Source organism: Pyxicephalus adspersus, chromosome 2 (genome assembly GCF_032062135.1).
Source record: "Pyxicephalus adspersus chromosome 2, UCB_Pads_2.0, whole genome shotgun sequence".
In the NCBI taxonomy this organism is placed as follows: Eukaryota; Metazoa; Chordata; class Amphibia; order Anura; family Pyxicephalidae; genus Pyxicephalus; species Pyxicephalus adspersus.
The window spans coordinates 19,247,029-19,254,837 of NC_092859.1; the positions used below are offsets into that span (position 1 = coordinate 19,247,029).

General features: G+C 39.6%; 1 protein-coding gene across 1 annotated transcript in view; it reads left to right on the forward strand.

The window, feature by feature from the left end:
- Positions 1-7,809, forward strand: part of ANK1 (ankyrin 1) — a 114,324-nt gene that overhangs the window by 7,992 nt on the left and 98,523 nt on the right. The window lies entirely within an intron of this gene.

Genomic DNA, 7,809 nt, shown 5'->3' on the forward strand with positions numbered 1-7,809 from the left:
TAATATGATGGTGCTATATAGCTAATATAAGCTGCATTTATGTCCATCCATTTCTGAGACGGATTTTTGGATGCTTACATATCCAACATGTATGCACAGGGTGGCTCAGATGAGGCAAATTGGCTCAGAAGTTAGCACTCTGACATTTGCAGTGCTAAGTCTCCAGTTCAAATCTCAGCCAGGACACTATCTGCACAAGATATGCATGTAATCCTTGTGTTTGCATGGGTTTTACCTGGGTATACTGGCTTCCTCCCACATTTAAAAAATCATGCAACATACAGTATTATATACAATGTCCTCTCTCCACCCCCAGCCTGTTGAATGAATGGTGGAAGAGCAGCAGATGACTAATAAGGTTATGCTCCCCTGATTCTGCTTTTTCCCCAATTGGCATGTACACATTTGCCCCTTCTTCGCAGGAAAATGTCAAATTCTGGTCATGACACTGCATCCATTTAGACATACACATTAGGGGGCTGTAGCTTGCAGCGCTTTTTATTTTGTTTGAAAACCCAGTGCACAAGGGTAATGTATTGGAGCATGCTAAAACACAACATATGCATTGCATTAGAAAGAGTCTTGTTTGCACGTTAGGGTGCACTGGCATCTCAGTTATTTTCATTGGGCTGTCCTAATACATTGCATATTAATGCACATGTCATAAAGCAATGCTTGGATCCAAATTGGCAACCATGTGTTGCAGTAACATGTGGTTTACATAAACAAATGAAAATGTACGCACTACATGGCTGGGGTTCAGCTTTATATCTGGTTGTAACTATAATGTTACAGAGTAACGATACAGAGACAATACATGATTGCAATTTTATACAACAGGCGGCCAGGGTCTGATATAGCCACATGTCCTCCCATGTAGACGAGTCTAGTAGACAGTGGTCCACCAATGTTGTTCATCAATATGCAACAGTGGATTGATGAACAACCAATCTGGAATGACCATTGAAGAAGGGCACAGCAGTGTTCCGCTATGTTCTATAGAACAGAACAGAGTACAGAGTGAGTACAGAGCTCATTCGTTCATCTGGCACCGGAACAGAAAGATTATTTCCAGCCACCATCCTCTGACGTCCATCAGACTTGTGTACGAAGGTTTGCACATGGCCTGGGACCCTTGTAATAGACCTCTCTATAACAGGGAGCACATCCCTCTGTATTAGGAATGCCCAGCAGGTGCTTAGCATGCCGGATGTGGATGCGGCACTCAAAGCATTCTCTCTGCTTCCTAATAGCTCACTTGCCTGTGATGTGCGCACAGCTTGGTAATAAGATCAAGCTCCCAGGAAGCAGACTTAACCCAGTCCTGGCCACATTAGGAACTGGCGTAGCAGTTATTTACAGTTCTGTCATTCCAGGGTCAGCCTTTGCCCACAATGATAATAAGATAAGAATTGTATATTTCAGTATTCAACAAGACATTTTACATATTGATCAGCAACAAAACCATTTGTTTTGTTCAATTACTTTTTTTATTTCAAATATTTCTACAAGGGTGCACCCATGGATCCAGAGTTCACACAGCACCCTGGGGAGATTTTTAAATTCTTTTGCACAGCAGGACAAGCTAATGGGTGAGACTGATTATAAGGACCAGTCTCCAATATTAATGCATGCGTGTGAACATGGATTTCAATGCAATGTACAAGACATGCATTGGGGTGCTGGATTGCCATTGATTCCCAATGGTACCTCGATCATTTCTCAGTAAGGCATTGAATTTTATAATCACAACATGCATCATTATTTTTCTGCATTGGGTGGCCCTAACGTGTACCAACATGAATGGCACCAGGAAGTGGGATATGTGTATTTGCCTATTGCTTGAACTTAATGGGCTTATGTCTTTTTTCAACCTAACCTACTATGTAACTGAGACAGATTCAATATGATTGCAGATGGCTTCAAAAAATCTTCCCTTTGCTGCTCTAAATTAACTGTGTGATTAAATATTGCTACCCCTGAAAATCTGATATGTCTAAACTAAAATCCTCTTATCTACAATATAATTGTGTTGCCAGAGCAGCTATAAATATACAAATAAACATATGAAAAGGGGTCCAGAGTGCCACCTGGTGGTTGGGAATGAGAATATAAAACTTTTATATGTAGAATTTCATATTTGCAGTGTAGTGTAGAAGGAGGATGAGGAAAGGTTATATTACTTCTTGTTCTAACATATCCTGATCTGATGACGTTGACTTCTTTGAAAAGTGGAGGGTGCTTTGGGGACACCCCTTTCTGGGGGCAGGTCAGGTCAACAGGACCTTGTACTCATATTATGTCCTGAGGCTTACAGTGCATGCTTCAACTCATGAGACCTAGGACATATAATCGCAGAAAGCAATTCCTAAAGGGGACACCTCCAGAGAGATGGGTATAGGGAGTGTATTTTTGTTTTTTTCTTTTCATTTTTGTTTCTTTTTCTTTTTTTTGGTTTTTTTCTTTTACATTTTTGTTTATTTTTCACTACTACTAGGGCACCTTTTTAGATTTATTTTACTTTACTTTATGAAACTGAAGTTGAAATGGTATTAGGTGGTCAGAAGCATCCAAAACTCAGAGGTGAACAGAAATCAAGAACAGAAAGATCTTGTCGCTCCAAACTCATTTTAGGATGTGTAAATCCTGAATTGTTTTATTACACACAAATGTAAAACTGCAAAAACTACACAAAATTAAAAAAGCGTGACATTTGTTGTATTACTGTAATCATAATCCAAACAAGGGGCTGTTTCACTAGTTGAATATTGAGCCTTGCATATGGCACCATCACTTTGAAATATGATAAGAGAGGGAGAGTAATACAACTAATGTCATGTTTTTTGTTGTTTGTTGTTTGTTTTGTTGTTTTTTATGTTGTGGTTTTATTTGTCATAAAATAATTATACCTTACAAATAATCAGAAGATTATTCTTAGAATGTAAATACTTGGTTGATACCTAAAAAGTCTATTAAACTAATAAATAAATAAAATGTTGTCTAGGGATATGGTACATTTAATTTTTAATAAAGGAACAGAATTATACAATATTGTAATCCTTTATAGGTCAATGGTGTAGATAGAGCACCATATCCTTAATAGATTGTGCAGATATACCTTTATATAACATTGTTCTGGTAATTCTAAAAGACATTGTAATAAGATTTTACCATCAGATTGTAATTGACATGACCATTCTGAGAAGTAAATGTGTAGCACCAGCAATTAAATACTATTCCACCTATTATAAATTCTGTACGATATTTATAAAGCACCAACATATTACTCAGCGCTGTACATTAAATAAGGGTTGCAAATGACAGACTGATACAGACAGGGAGGAGGAGAGTACCCTGCCCCGAAGAGCTTACACCTATGACTTTTCACACCATAGCTGGGTGAATGAAAGTGTCTGAGATGTGCAGCAATCACAGCAATAATAGTCAATGCACATAGGCACTAATAATAAACAAATACCAGAATCAGACGTACAAGCTTAGCCCATGTACTATCATCCATTTAGTGAATATTTGCACGCATGGACTACCAGCCAATGAGCCATGGAACCGATTCTGAAAACGCTCTCTTACATAGCAACTGGCACAAAATAATGATGGGAATAACCTTCAAAAAGATGTATTCAGTTTATCTTCTTTTTTACTTACATTTAATGTATATTTAATTTTGTATATAACAGATTTATAGTCATTGTAGTGTGCAAAAACTAAAGGTAAAGAATAAAGTGATCTCCATATTTTACTGGATACGTCAGTGTCTGGAATAATGGAGAACCCAAAAAAGTTTTTTGCACTTTTTGGTGGAGGTGGTTAAGTTATAAGATCTTTAGAATTCCCTGTCCCTTCAGCTCATCTGTTGCTCAATATTTTATGCATTAAAGCAAAGGTTTGATCCAAATCACCGAGAAAAGTGCTACCAGTATTGGGTCAACTGCAGCTGAACTGTAGGGAGAGCAGAGATTTGTCTACAGCAACCTTGTCCAACCTTTTTATTTCTGAAGAACCTTTAGTATTATGTCCAGGTCTTGGGGAATCCCTGATAAAACTATTTTAATGGGGGTCAATGGGAAAATAAAATCTCTTACATTGTGGAAAGATTGCCACAACTTTAGGATATCACAAATGAAATTAATATATGATTGGTGTATTTCAGTACAACATTATTCATATTATTATTAATAATAAACTGTATATAGTGCCAACATATTACACAGCACTGTACAATATATTAGGGTAGCATAAGACAGATAAATACAGACAGTGACACAGGGGGAGAGGACCCTGCCCAGAAGAGCTTACAATCTAAGAGGTGGGGGAAGTATCACACAATAGGAGGAGAGATATGGAATGATTTGAAGTAGTGAGGGTTTAAGAGACAGAAGAAGACGGGTAGGCAAGTTTGAAAAGATGGATTTTAAGAACTCTTTTAAATGTGTGGAAAGTAGCAGAAGTCCAACATGCTGTATATGCAGCCAACATAGTGCAGCTTCCAGTTCCATTGCTATGTTTTCTTAAAAACTTGTAATGTAAACTGTGAAATAATTACTAATATAGGTCTGTAACATTAATAAAATGCGAATAGTAGTAAGGTTCCACATATGTCACAACCAGCATAGCCCTGAAGCATTATCCTGGGATTGTCTGCTTGGGAAAGCTGTTAGGAAACCCATAAATAGTCAAATGTGTAACAAAATCCTGTTCAAAAGCCATTAGAAGAGAAAAAATACCTCCCACACTGGCTGTAATTATCTACGGGTGAAGATACAAGCTGAAAGATTTTAAAGATATCCTAGGCAGCTGTATTTATATTTTGTATCCATACTTATATTGGGCACAGGAGCTTCTATTTGGCACTGTATAGCCATGTCATTTCTGTAATATGTCTTTTATATATTGTATCCCTACTCATGGTGGGCATATGAGCTGCTAGTTGGCACTGTATAGCCATGCCATTCTTCTAACCTGTCTTTTATACATTATATCCATACTTATGTCGGGCATATGAGCTTCTAAATGGCACTGTATAGCCATGCCATTCCTGTAACCTGTTCTTTATACATTGCATTTCTACACATAGTGGGCACATGAGCTGCTAATTGGCACTATATAGCCATGCTATTCATCTAACCTCTCTTTTAAATATTGTATACATACTTATATTGGGCACAGGAGCTTCTATTTGGCACTGTATAGCCATGTCATTTCTGTAACTATGTCTTTTATATATTGTATCCCTACTCATGGTGGGCATATGAGCTGCTAGTTGGCACTGTATAGCCATGTCATTTCTGTAACATGTCTTTTATATATTGTATCCCTACTCATGGTGGGCATATGAGCTGCTAGTTGGCACTGTATAGCCATGCCATTACTCTAGCCTGCTTTTGTATATTGTATCTCTATACATAAGCTGCTAGTTGGCACTGTATAGCCATGCCATTACTCTAGCCTGCTTTTGTATATTGTATCTCTATACATAATGGGCACATGAGCTGCTAATTGGCATCGTATCACCATGTCATTCCTGTAACCTGTCTTTTATATATTGTATTCCTACTCATAGTGGGCACAGGAGCTACTAACTGGCACTGGATAGCCATGTCATTCCTCTAATGTGTCTTTTACATATTGTATACACACTTATATTGGGCGTAGGAGCTTCTAATTGGCATCGTATCACCATGTCATTCCTATTACCTGTTTTTTATATATTGTACCCCTACATATAATGGGCACATGCGCTGCTAATTGGCACTGTATAGCAATGCCATTTATGTAACCTGTCTTTTATATATTCTATTTCCACACATAGCAGGCACAGCAGCTGCTACCTGGCACCGTATAGCCATGCCATTCTTCTAACCTGTCTTTTATACATTATATCCATACTTATGTCGGGCATATGAGCTTCTAAATGGCACTGTATAGCCATGCCATTCCTGTAACCTGTTCTTTATACATTGCATTTCTACACATAGTGGGCACATGAGCTGCTAATTGGCACTATATAGCCATGCTATTCATCTAACCTCTCTTTTAAATATTGTATACATACTTATATTGGGCACAGGAGCTTCTAATTGGGACTGTATAACCATGCTAGGGACTTTTTGTGAGTCTTCTCTTTTTTTACCTAAATGTATCACATCCATAGAACACACACATGATCTCCTAATACCTTGTTCAGGACTCATAAAAGAAAATTAAAATGTGCCATTCTTTTGGCCTTTTATATGACTGTTTTGTTTTTTTTTTTTACTATGTGCTCTTTGTGTATTTTCCTGTTTTCATGTAGTCAGTGTAGTAAATGAAGACTTGCCCACGCTAATACCAGCAGTCAATACTCCAGCAAAGCACAATACTCTGGAGTCCCAGCCCATTTAGAAATGCATAATATATGTTCCACTTGCCGTATCACACCCATAGCGTCTGTAATGTACAAAACAGCACATAGTCTGCGAGCTACCGGTCTTTAGGGACCCGACCCCCTCCTATATCTTTTACCATATGGCACCCTCATTAGGAACACTTGGCCGGTGTGCAGTCAGGGGGTAATGGTTTTTTTTGATTGAATAATAGACTTTATTCATCACATAAACAATAGTAATACAATCAGGGTACATTCATACATGATCAAGGGGTTAATGGGTTACCGGTTGTAACCCGCAACTCCTCAAAGCTCCCGGTTGGGCAGCCCTGGGCACGGTGCCCGGTATTTAAAGACGGGAGAGTGAGAGGAAAGAAAGGAGGACGGGGTGGGGGGAGCGGTGTGAGGAGGGGGAGGGACGCAGTGTGTGAGACAGGAGGGAGGGGGGTGCTGTCTGTATGCAGCAGAATGGCAGAGCGGGCGCACAGGCAGCGGGCACGGCCTGTGAGTAATAAGAGGGAGTGGAAGGGGGGGTGGGATACGGTGAGAGTGGGTAGTTGAGATGGTGGGGGGGTCAGCAGCTTTAAAATCCCCCCTTCACTTTGGGGACCCGTGGGAGTTTATTTATGGCCATGCTGGTAGACACCTGCTGTCCTATGTCCAAATAGGCTGCAAAGAGTGAGGGGTAGAGGCATTGGCAGGATCTGTAATGGTGCCCCCCCCCACCACCCCATCCTTACTTTGTCACTGCCCTGTGCCCCTCTCCCCGCCCGGTGACCCTGGATGGCCTAAATCACAAGCACAATACACTGACACCTGTCAGAATAATGGGACCCCAATTAGTGACAGGAGACGGCACCTTGCACAACATACATGTTCTGTATTCATCTTATATTCACACTGACAGCCAGCACCAATATTGGCTTTCTGTATATGCAGACAGCAAACACTCAAACACGCCTGTCAGGTACACCGCACATACACTGTCTATGGAATGCCAAGTGTATGCCACCAATGTATGCAACCATAGTGTGCCCACAAAATCATTACATTGGCCAGGCAGAATGGTAAAATGTCTGATTTAATCATTTATAGTGAATGTTCCATGAACAAACCATACTTCATTTCCCTATTTCCATCACTACTAATATCACAAGAGAGGCCAGGACACCTACTAACCCCTATAACTAGCATTATTATCAAACAAATCAGCCAAAGATCTACCTGTCTGTCCAGACCATCGCTCTTCATCTCTGTACTAGTTCCCCATTCAGTTACAGAAGTCTACTTCCCCCAACTCCTAGATTGTAAGCTCTTCGGGGCACGTTCCTCTCATCCTGTGTCACTGTCTGTATCTGTCTGTCATCTGCCTATCTATCTATCTATCTATCTATCTATCTATCTATCTATCTATTTTTCTAAAT